The 12,614-nt window shown below is 39.9% G+C and overlaps 1 protein-coding gene across 5 annotated transcripts in view; it reads left to right on the forward strand.

The window, feature by feature from the left end:
• mpp7a (MAGUK p55 scaffold protein 7a) overlaps positions 1-12,614 on the forward strand; it is a 157,198-nt gene that overhangs the window by 88,724 nt on the left and 55,860 nt on the right. The gene's annotated exons all lie outside the window — the stretch shown is intronic.

The following is a 12,614-nucleotide window of genomic DNA, read 5'->3' on the forward strand; positions in this document are numbered from 1 at the left end:
AGTCTGAGATAATAGATTTGTGTTATTGCATTCCTTATTGTCAGTATTCCATAAAAACACTTATAAGCAGTTGTCTCCTAGATAAGGCTGCAGAGCTTTATCTACAGCAATCGGCAGTCAAATCGTGGGAAAATTGTGTATTTGTTGTTTATTGTTTGAAGTTGAAGGAATTTATCACACACTTAGTGTGTGATCATTGTATTTTGCTGATGACAGTCTATTGTTTTTGCTTTTGTTTTGCTCAATTTCTTTTAAAAAAAAATCTACAACCTCCTGTATCAAAGCTGTGCCCCAACCACAAGGCATGCCCATACATGTTTTCTAGGTATTAACTTGTGGGACTCCTGCCCACAACCTTGAAGTTGTAAGCACACAAAAACCAACCACAATTGCTCCCTTTCTCTACCAGGAGTATTTCAGTCTGCCGAGGCTTGGCGCCTGCAAACATCTACCCTGTCTTGCTCACTTGTTGCTTTCTCAAAGCAACATGTTTCTCGCGTCCACTTCCCAGACGTCGACAGCCAGTCCTGGCCTCCGGCCTCAACGTTACTTTTACATGCTGGCTGGCGTTCTCATTGTCACTCCACCCTGTGGCAACCTAGGAGTCTACGTCTTCTGATGGTTCCCATTCCAAGCATTTCCTGACGCTTTTCAGCTAAAGGAGACATTTGGAACTGGGCCTCCATAACCGCTGGTTTTGGTTGCATCACATACCCATTTTTCCTTTTGTGATTTACGTCCAATTTAGTTTTAATTGTAATGCCAAGATTGTGCTTGGTGACCTCAGTGTCCTCCAGCAAAATATACACAGAGCAGCACACATCCTCATTGGCTGGTCAAACATGTCCTTCTGTCCTCACAGTCCTTTGTTGTGTTCTGAGGCCCTGCCTACCTTTGATCTTTGACGGACACATCCTGGCCCTGGCCGCCTCTATTTTGACTTTGCGGTTTTTCACTCTAACCACCATTTTGGCTCCAGGCCGTTGCACTCTTCTCACCACACCCCAGTGGAAGGGGAACACACCTAAGCCATTTTTGGGTTCCTGCCTCTTGCATGTTCTCTGTAGCTTCTGAATGAATTAATGTGGCTTAGAGGAATTTTCTGTTCCTCCACCTCACGGCACACATTGGTGCTGATGTTTACTCCTCGAGCCTGATGGCAGATCCCATTTCATCAACCCAAAATGAGATTTACACCAGCCACAGTCAGCTTAATCGGCTGTCTGGATTTATTCTTGAGGAAGCTGACGCTGTTATTTCAAAGTATTTTAGCCGCTTAAAACATCTGAATTACCCATTATCGGTTTGTTACAGCATCCACTGTTGCACCATATTGGTAGTGCTGTTAAAGTAGAACGCACTTTTGTGGATCGCCAGGGGCTCCGTTGCAACCACAAATTAGATTAAAGCTTCTCACAGTTTCAGTTCAGAAAACTTCACATTTGTTAAGCTACATTGAATTCCCCCATGAACCCTGTAAAGTCCACAAAAAATGTCTGCAATGTCCTTTTTTATGCAAAATAATATGCAAAAATATTGACATGAGCATTCAGGAAAAAAGCACCTTATTTAACCACTTTATCTGATCCACACTTTTTTATTGCGGTGTAACTCTATTATAAAGAATTAATTATGAATACATTTAACATCCTTTCAATACAAGTAGTGATTAAAAAAATGAATAACAATAGACAAGTCATTCTCACCATAAAAATGTGAAAATAAACACTTTTTTGTCGTCCTAAAGTGATTTTGAGTATTAATGGAAGCAGCCAGTTTGAAATGAGCAGGAAAAGTCCTTCTATTGCCCCTAGTGGAATGATGATGAACTACCAGGCAAAAAAACGTGGACCAAGTTGGATCTAATGAATTTCTAAGGAAGTTTGGATCGTGCTAATGACATAGGGGTCTCAGAAAAGTGTGTATCATACATGAACCAAATGTTTATATGGGGTTAATGTACATCCAATTTTGCATTTCACATCTCAAAAACAGTTTGAACATTGGTATAAGATTATTAGGTACAAAATCAAAACCTTAACTAAAAGTTAATAAAAGAAAGTCACCAAGTATATTTAAAAATAGATATTCTTCAACATAAAAAGATGTTATGAATCTCTCATTTATTTAAAATTCCATAAATCTTGAGGAAAGTCTTTCTGAGAGGCCATCAGATTAACTCTCATCTGTGATCTCTAAATCTTTGCTCTTTAGTTCTTATCATAACCACTTTGGCAAAAGAATAAATCTGAAATCCTGTCTGATACTTCAGCAGTGCGTTAAAAGTACTATCTAGGCTTGGAATTTTACTACACTAATGGTAAGAATCATCCCAGCCTCTTGTAAAGGAAAGGTTTCAAAAGCTTTTAGTACGGACTTTAACCAGGAATCAATTTTATTCAAGTGTATTATGCATACATTTTTGTTGGATAAATATCATTTAATGTGAGAGAAAATCTCAAAAAAACACATCCAGATAGTTTTTAAGAAATGTTTTCAATAAATAAGGGTTTGATTATAGAACTTGTTAGTACTAAAACACAAAACTGTATCACAGTACTGATTTTCTTTTGAGATATTCTTGTAGTAAATTGCATTTTATTACTGTTCGTTGTTTTAGACTTTGAAGCACAACACACTACATGCAGGTATTCTGATCTATAACAGGAAACCGTTTCATTATAGCCTTCCACTTGAATTAGATAGAAACACATTTCATCCGTCAAGTTCAGAGCAAATGCCACTAAATGTGTCATTCCAAAGTACTCCACAGCGAACGAGAGAACAGGCAGGAGCTTTCCCCTGTGTGTCTGCTGCTTCCCATCTTCTCCTGTAGTAATAGGCTGATGTCTGAGTGTGGCGTGGAAAACAGCAGGCCTGGACTGGGATGTTTTTCACTTTTTTATGTAGTTTTACAAACTGACATGTTAAAGAAAACCAGGAGTCCTGAAGGAAATGAGAGTTTAGAAATGCCACGATAAAATTATCCCCCCCCCCTTCCTTTTTTCCCGATTCACAACAATTTGAAATAAGAAACAAAATTCCTTATAATCCTATTCCATTGAATTGGACTGTACCAAAAAAAAGGTATGGGTCCAAAATGCATTAAAAACATTTTTTATGTGTGTAATTGTTTATTTTATGATTCATTGTCATTCTGAACACCTTAAAAGGTAATCCATCTTTCTTTTGGGATTTTATCAATCTTTTAGATTGGTAGCAGATTATTTTAAGGTCCTAAATTAATCTGGCGACATGTGCATTTGCCAAAGTCCTTTGCATATTTTTCTGTTTTACATCCTCAACTTTCCAACATCTTGTTTTTGTGCTAAGCCTGTTTCTTTTTTGCCATTTCTCATTGTCTTTCCCCATTAGTTAGAGGTTAGGGGTGGGACATGTGAAAGAAGTGGGGGGTTGTGTAGGTACAGGGAGGGGGGCCCTATTTTTTATTGTTATTTATTTATTTTTGTGCTTGTTTATTTTAATTTTCATGCTTGTTTTTATATTATTTATTTTGTTTTGTTTTAATGTAAAGCACTTTGTGTTATATTTTTATATGAAAAGTGCTTTTTAAATAAAGTTTGATTGATTGATTGATTGATTAATCTTGGTGGTTGAGGAGCAGATGATAAAATACAGTTTAAAAAGCTTGTAGTTGTTACGTATGACCTACAATCAGCAAGCCTCCCTAAACATCAATAATAAAATTGAGCTGATAAAAGTTTTATTATAGAAATTTGTCTAAAAGTGCTGTTAGTTGTCTTACATTATTACATTTACTCCTTTTTATCCAAATTGTATTGTAAATGTCTTGTAAAGAAGGCCTTCTTTATTTTGGAGCAGTCTGCATCATTTCTAAAGAATTTTGAAAAATCCAAAACCTATTGCAACTTGAGCTGAGAGAAAAGCAAGTCGCCCACAGACTAGTGCACTGCAGCTGCTCAGAGTGACCATCGCTATGAAGTGAGAACATCGGTGGAGGACATGCCTGCTGTGGCCGACTCTGTTCCTCTCATTTGGATACTCTGGAAGCCCCGGTGACGTAAATGTAAATAGCAGACATGGGGATCCTTGTTGCGTGTGCCCCGCTGTGCGCGCTGTCGTTTCGTACATCACTCGGCCGCTCTTTCAATGCTGCTGAGTCGGTGTGGGATCAGCATTCACTCATTTCTCCCACTCAGTTCATCTTTCGTGATCTTCCTGCTAGCACGGCATCCTTCCCTCCCTTCTCCTCCCACTCTTTAATTCACTCTTTTCATATGGTTTTGCTATAAGCCCTTCTTGCTTTGGCCTTCATTTGCAATTTTGAATGATGTGGGAGCAAAAGGCCATGGCAGGGTTTGCTGTCTCTTAATAATCAGCTCTTTTGGTTGTGTTTGTATTTACACCTTTAGTCCACATGTATAGATTGTGGTTCCGTTAGGTTTTGATCCCTGGTTTCCTAGGTTTTAGGTTACAAAATTGCTTCTAGTGTTGTCCCACAATCGGTGTCCGGTTGTATCAATCTTCAGTTATACCCCCTTTCTACTTGATGTCAATACATAACCATGTTTGGATTTCATATTACGAGTGTCACTGAGTGCAGCTGGCTTTGCCGTTCAGTTGGCACCACCATCCTTCATAAGATCCCGCCTGGCATCAACTAGAACCAATCCATCTGGATCTACCACTGCTGAGCCCGGCCACACAGCCGGCCTGGATACCAGCGGATCAGCTGGACTTCTCATTATAGGCCCACAAATAGCAGCACTTTGACGTCAGAGCTATGGCACTAATGCGCGTATGAAGACAGACGTGTCTCAAACGATTAGTCTAATTTCAGTTTTTGTTTTTGTAGATTTTCTTTGCTTGATGAGAAGCTTGTAATTACAGCAAAGCAAAAACCTTGTAGTCTGTTCAGATTGCAACATGGTAGTTCTTTCATGAACTGCAGTCAGTGGAATGAAATTTTGGCAGTTCCACATGCCATGCTTTTCTCATCTGTGGCAGACAGGCCTCTTCTACTCTTGGACACAATCAGGACAGTGGGATCAGGGCCTCTCCTACTCCATTTGTCTGGAAGTCTGCTCAAACACTTTGATTTACAACGCTGCGGTCATTGTCCTACACAAATAAGCTGCAATGCCATTCGTGTTACGTGTTTAGTCTGTGCGTATACACAAACAGGTTCACTCCAAGACTAAAAATCTACAAAAATGCGTTACCAATCAGGACATGAGACACAAGAGAGATCAGATTGATGCATACGTTGAAGGAAAGTGACTTTTCTATTATCTCTCTCTATCAGAATGTTGACAGAAAAGTAACGACACTGACTGGGAATAAATGAAGCAGCTAATGAGATTAAAGAAGACAGCACATGTGCAAGTGTTTTACAGATAGAACCACATGCCTTAAATGCAATTCATCTTTCACGTGATGGATTGGTCTGCGCTGTCCTGGGGAGTTGGAGTTTTGGGGGAAGCTGCAGCAGAAGATAGAGAGAGCTGTTGATGCTGACGGTCTCACTGTGGGAAGCTGCCTACTCCCATTTTTGCTCCTGCTTCAGAGTTGGAAACTTTGCATTTGTCACAGATTTTTATGAGGACATTTGTTTTTTATCGGTCTTAGAAGTTTTGCGCCTCAGAATCCTCCATCTGTGTTCGAATGTTAAACAGTAAAAAGGTATGCTAACACTTTTTGAAATATCAACAAAATACCCCACAAAAACCTTGATTTATTGTTATAGAAAATAAACTACAAAACGACAAAATATAGTGCAATACTTTACATTAAAACATTAATGAATCGTAAATCAAACAAATGAGCTTCCAGACATTTTTAACGTTATCAATAAACATTCAGCTCACCTGTTTAATTAATTTTAGTCGATCTGCTCTGCTGCTGCACGCCGTTCACTTGCTGTAGCGTATGCCCACTTCCACTTTAATCTCGTAAATTGACGAGTTTTTTTCCGTCTAAATTTAAGACTTTAATTAATTTTACTTTTATTTTTTGCGTGGCGCTAAAACTCCATCGTAGGTTCCACTACAAAGGTAAATAAAAATAAACAGAAATAAAATCAAACTAAAAGAACTTAATGAATGAATTGCTTTAGTGGGGACAGCATGGCACTCTGAACACGTAAACCCCAATTTACATGCTAAAGTGAGCAAAACCATCCTTTTCCTAACTTGTTAGAAATGCCTGATGTGTATGTCAAGAAGCCAATCTAAATCATAACAACAATTTGTTTTAATGTTTGTGTTATAAAATATGAAGAGGTAAAATAGGGATTCTCTAAAATTAAGTGAAAGTGGACCACATGAGTTTTTTCTTTACACCAATATTATGCTAGAAACATATATTACTTTAGTGCTGATATCAGATTCTTATAAAATCCGTTTTGACAATTTCTGTTTAGCAGAAATGTCTCTCTCCTAACTGAACAGGTATTATAACAGTGTTTTGAAGCAGAGGTGTAAAAGTGGCTGTTTGTTTTTTTGTGTTTTCTTCGGGAGCACTCGTTCCCGCGGCTGTCACACCAACCTCACAGTCTTGAGTTGTGAATGTGAAAACATGCACAGCCTCCAAAGCCACATCTGAGGCATCCACAGATCCTAATCTCACATCCCCCCTTAAATAAAGTCTTTCTCCTGTGATACGTAGTCGTGAATGTGTGCACACATCCCTGGACGGAGCTCTGAGACTGAATGTGTGTATTGTTGCCCATCGGCTACCTGCCCCTCAGCAGCTCTGCCTCTGGACTTGCTGTGGAAATGAGAAGTGGCATGTGAAAGCGCTGTTTTACCAATTCAAAGTATAATGATGGTAAAAACTCTAAACAATCCCAAAGCAGAGAGACATCCTTCTCTATATGGCACAACCGTTTCTTTGTATGCATTCGTACAGCTCTCACACTGCATGATGACAGAAATTTCTGGCGCTGTCAAAGTTCTAGCAAAGAGGTGGCAGTTCCACTCAACCTAAGTGAATCACCAAAGTGTTCGCACACTGAGTCATGCGGGAGTGGGGGAAACAAACACCCTCAGATACACAGATTCCCTCACCCAAATGTACAGCCAGCTGCTTGAAGCACAGAGGTGGGCTACTTAGGTGTGTTTTGGTAGACCGGGTAATGATTTGCTCCAACATTAGGGTTTAAAGAAGCGGGAGAGGAAAAGGAAAGAGGGGTTGCAAGAAGACAAATGTCCAGTCAGAAAGCCCTCTGAACTGGGTTTGCTGTAATAATAATAATAATAGTACTAAAAAGGACCAGTAATTTCCATTTTCAGTATTGCTGTTAATTATAATTAGTTGGATAATTTTGGGGTTAAGAAAACAACATTGGGAAACCACAGTCTGCTTTAGCCACTATAGGGAGACTTGGCTAAAAATTGAGCTTTTATGGGTCAAAATAACAAATGATTTAATGAAACAGGTGTAAAAGACATACTAGCAGGGGTAGAAGTAGAAAAATCATTTAAAAGATACTTTTAACTGCTTCCCTTCTCTAATTTTTTACACCACTGTATTCTTCCCTCTTGGTGATCTTAGCGGACATTTATTGCCTGATCAAATACACAAATCTTGTAATTTTGCTTGTTTTTATTTTTTACAATAACTTGTAAATACCCAAGCAGTCATGCATGTTATGTGCTTGGCAGGGGCTCTGTGCCATCTCACTCAGGTCAAACAAAATGACACACTCCAACACCAGATATGATTGGAGGTAATTGTGTTTTAATGTCCAGGAGGCCCAGTCCCACTTCATATTTGGTTTTTTCCACGTCTGACATCTGGTGTGAAGAACGACGGCATGTGTTTCCACTACACCCCTATTTATACCTCTAAACATAGCAGTCAACACAGCAGTCAGCGGGAGTTTATTGTCCCGTTACACTTCTGCTGTTAAGTGACATCATGTCAAAACACGTCCGCCCCTTCACCGGCCGCTCGCGTTTGTTTTCCCCTGTCGCTCTTAATTTGGAGGGAGAAATAATGTTTGTCAAATGCGATGGTGTTCAGTTGGGTTCAGGGGGCAATGTTTTGAGTGGTTGTTACGGGTGGAGGGCAGAGAGTTTTTTTTTTAATGGAGCTCAGAGTTTGTTTTCCCTGGCAGGTTAGGAATGGCGAAGTGGCTGTGAGCTGAGGCTGTGCCTTGGGTGAAGAGCTTCTTGTGTCCATCTGTTCTTCTGCGGCATTCTGAAGACAGACAAAAGTAGTCTAGATACAGACACTAGGATGAGGCTTGCCAATGCAACTTGCCAGGGTTATCGTCATTCCTACAAGTAGCTTACAAAGCCAGCCAAATTCCATTATGTCATCCAGAAGTCTGTCAGCCAGGGGGCACTCTAACTGCCTCCAGTCAAACACCAAAACACTCACTGTGACCAATCCAAGGCAAGTGACGAGAGGCCAAAGTCTGCTTGTCTTTTACTTCTTATCTGCTAAAGTTTCATGTGTTGCTGACAGCTCGCTGGACAATCTTTGCTCTGTTCTCTCAACCCTGTGAGATGTAACAGGATCCAAATTGTATCAATATACTCTGCTTTTTACTGCTCTGCATGAGGCGATCGGCTTATGTCATCTCTAATGGTGTGGCTTGTATGTTGGCCACGCTATGCTAAGCACTCTTCTCTATGACGGACCAAATCCAACCCAGTCATGGACTTTTTTTTTCTTTTTACCCCCAAAAACTGCAGAAGGTAGTAATGCGTCAATGTTATGATATCAATTTCAAATGGGTTAAAATTGCGCGTTTGTATATTTAATGCCACTTTGTAGAAATAATAGTTTGGCATGCCAACCTGCTCCTTTTTTCCTGTAATGCTAAATTGTATTGTTTGTTAAAGATGAATTACTTCTGTCTATAGTTACATCTTTAAGGTTCCATGAATTACCTAAGACTTATTTCTGCCATTGGCTACTAGAACTAGACAGATAAGTTATTGGCTTGTCCATCATCTGAATTTCTTGATAAATTAAGTAGGGCTGTCATGCGATGAATTGCTTTGTGAGATTAAGTAATTATGACCTTTTATTATTTAATCGTGTCAATCTATTTTTAATCTAATCTAATAATTGCTGTGAAAAGCCCCATTTTGAGGTATTTTCATTTAAATTTGTGACATTGTGGCTCAGTAAAAGTTAAAAATACAAAAAGAAATTTGGCTTAATTAAGTTTTTTATTTATTTTTTATAACAGACTTCCAAACTTTACTTTTACACCACTAGGAGGGAACAAAAACAATACCTCAGGTCCAGAGTGCTCTAATTTAACACATCAAAAAACATTCGAAGCACTTCTCTGAGCAATTCAAAAATTTTGAACACAAACTTCTTATCAATGCCACAAAACATATGTTGACATATTTCACATTTGACACACAACATCGAGACAGTAGAAACCTGCTTGATTTGAATTTGATCATTCTGGTATGTAGCGGAAGAAAAAGAGACGAGAACCTGAGGACGAGGAGCTCAGACACAGGGATGGTGACACCAGAGGAATTGAACTATAACAAGTTCGGACTTGGTTTCTTGGTTCTCTGTACAAAAACAAGCTTGAAGAGCTTTCCCTTTGAAATGATGCTTTGTTTAACTCATCATAATGTTTAGAAGAGCAGTCTGTATGGTCACCGAGTTTTGAATAGTCCACTTTTTGGGAAAAACAATTTACACTTAAAAGTATAACCAGATTAAAGTATTAAAAACTGATTTTTTTTTTCTTTTTACTGATCATGGTGTGTGTAAGCAGGATAACCTTTTAAGTTGTGCATCATGAGAAATAAAATGGACGATGCGGAAGGAACCACCCAACGCAAAAATGAGATTAATGCGATTAAAAAAATCATGTGCTAAATTTTCTGTGATACATTTTTAAAATCCCGATTAATGCAATAATTTGACACCCCTAAAATTACGTTGAAGTGTTTTAAACGTTCCTAGAGTTAGAAAAGGTTTGAAGGTCGTGTCACACAGCCACTACATTCATTTTGTGCATTTTCCATGTAGGAAATTCCGGTCTTTTGTGATGCACATAATTCTTGATATACTTAATACAAAAGGGTTTCTTGCATTTGTCTTTCATCAATGTGCACAGATGTCCGTCGAGGGTGTCGGCCGACGGGTCTTTACATGAATTCTATTTAGAGCTGATTAAAATTTTTGGTCAGTTAATCATTACAAAGTTTATGCGTATTCTACGTGTTTGTATTCAACTATTATGTAGATCTTATGCAATTGATTTTTGCGAAATGCACACGCAAATGTGTGGGTTCCTACGACCGTTCCACATATGTGGAACGGAGTTTTTATGCATGTACCACCAATGTATATGTTATTATAATTACATATACAGTGCACATGTCGCATTAAAATGATGTAATTAGCGCACAAATCATTAATGAATTGCATATTAACAGCGCAATAATCCGAACGGTTTATGTTCTATGTTGATTTACATGTTCTTTGTGTGGTTTATTCGTACGTCTTCCGTGGTTTTAATGTGGTTTATTCATGATTCATCTGTGAAAATTTCACACAACTTTTCTCACTTTTTTTTTGGCATTTATGACCAATTTTCATCCGTGCAACATGCACAAAATTGTATATAGTAGCTGTATGACCCGGCCTTTAACTGTTAGAATACAACAAATATAACCTTTTGGAAATTCTTCATGCTGCAAAGACTTATAAGAATGGTCTCTAGTAAATTTACAAATGGCATATGTCTACCACGGTCATTTTTCGGGGTGACTCTCATCTCCTCAAGGATTGTGGTGCATGTATTTTCACAGTTTCACAGTGGAAATGAATGTTTAAAAGACCTGAAAGGTTGTTTGGTTGAAGCTCTGCTTTAATGCACTTTAAATGGTGTAGATGTGTACTTTCTTTTCCTTTTACTGTGAGCTTTTCAAGAAACTCTCCTTTAACGAGCATTAGACCTGAAACCTGAAGTTATTTAGCCTTCCTGGGCACACTTTCCATGGAAAAAGTTGAATTGTGACACTCGATGGTTAAATGGTGCCTTACTTGTAATTGCTAATACAGCGTAGCCCATCCATCAGGCTTAGTGAATGTCCAGCATCAATCATTCATTCTTTTGAGGTTTCTCTGTGGTCCCGCAGTGCCTGACATCAGGTACACTCACTTCTATGCCACATTCTCATAGAAACAGACACTAGCATTCTTCAAAAAACAACACAAATGCTGTCCCTCAAGCCATTTGACAGATGTAGATTTCTAATTCAGTCGTTTTACTCTGTTTAAACATGAGTTAAAGGCTGAGATGGCTTCCATGTGCCAGGAGGCGTTGAAGAGTCGGTGTAAGCCCAGTCATCAGTCCACGCCGAGCTGCTTCACCAAGAAGCCCCTGTTGTTGCTCCAGATTCTTTATGTTTCTCCAAAACACTCACACATTACAGTGATTATTTAGGTCCAAGTCTGCTATGTTTACACATTTGTTTAACAGAGCAGCCATTCTTCATTAGAGGCTACGCATGGTTGGATGCCCATGATAGCGCCCATAGGGTATCACACCACAGCGAAAGGTGGTGTTGAGTTCAGAAGGGTGGATTTGTCTGCTTTGTTCCAGCTGCCTCACTGTGATTCCAAGGAGAGACTGCGATACCTCTGGAGGGTTAAAAGAACTAAAACAGGCTAAAGGCTGTGATGAGGTACAGGGGAAAGGGGACTCCAGTACAAAAATGTGCAAATTATGAGAGGAAAATACAATTCTAGTTCTATTTAAGATGGACTCCTGTTTTTATCTTTCTTCTGGCGGAGGCATGGTGAGAATCACCTTCTTTGATTTCTCCAGTGCCTTTAACACCATCCGGCCTTCTTTACTGGGTGATAAGCTGCGGCTGATGGGTGCTGGTGCGTCCACCGTCTCCTGGATCACTGACTACCTGACAGACAGGCCACAGTTTGTCCGACTGGGCGGCGTCCTGTCTGACGTGGTGCTGAGTGGTGTGGGAGCCCCACAGGGCACTGTGCTCTCTCCATTTCCTGTTCACCTTATACACCTCAGATTTTCAGCACAACTCAGAGTCATGTCACCTACAGAAATTCTCTGATGACTCTGTGGTTGTGGGGTGTATAAGCGGTGGACGGGAGGAGGAGTACAGGAGGCTGGTGGACGGATTTGTGGAGTGGGCTGGAGAGAATCACCTGCTGCTCAATGTGGACAAGACCAGGGAGATGGTGATCGACTTCCGGAGGAAAAGGACAGTCTTACAACCCCTCTGCATCCTGGGCAGGGATGTGGAAGCGGTGGAGGAGTACAAATATCTGGGTGTGACTATCGACAGCAGACTGAGCTGGAGGAGCCACAGTACTGCTGTGTACAAAAAGGCCTGCAGCAGACTCTACTTCCTGAGGAAGCTGAGGTCATTTGATGTGTGCAGCAAGATGCTGGGGATCTTCTACCAGTCTGTGGTGGCCAGCACCTTGTTCTCCTCCGTGGTCTGCTGGGGAAGCAGCATTGCAGTCAGTGACACCAACAGACTGAACAAGCTGATCAGGAAGGCGGGTTCTGTCATTGGCTGCAAACAGGAAACCTTTGAAGCAGTGATGGAGAGGAGGTCACTGAACAAGCTCTTATCCATCATGGACAACCCAGAGCATCC

This window comes from Oryzias latipes, chromosome 20 (assembly GCF_053564925.1).
Source record: "Oryzias latipes strain Hd-rR chromosome 20, Olatipes_Hd-rR_3.1".
NCBI classification, from domain to species: Eukaryota; Metazoa; Chordata; class Actinopteri; order Beloniformes; family Adrianichthyidae; genus Oryzias; species Oryzias latipes.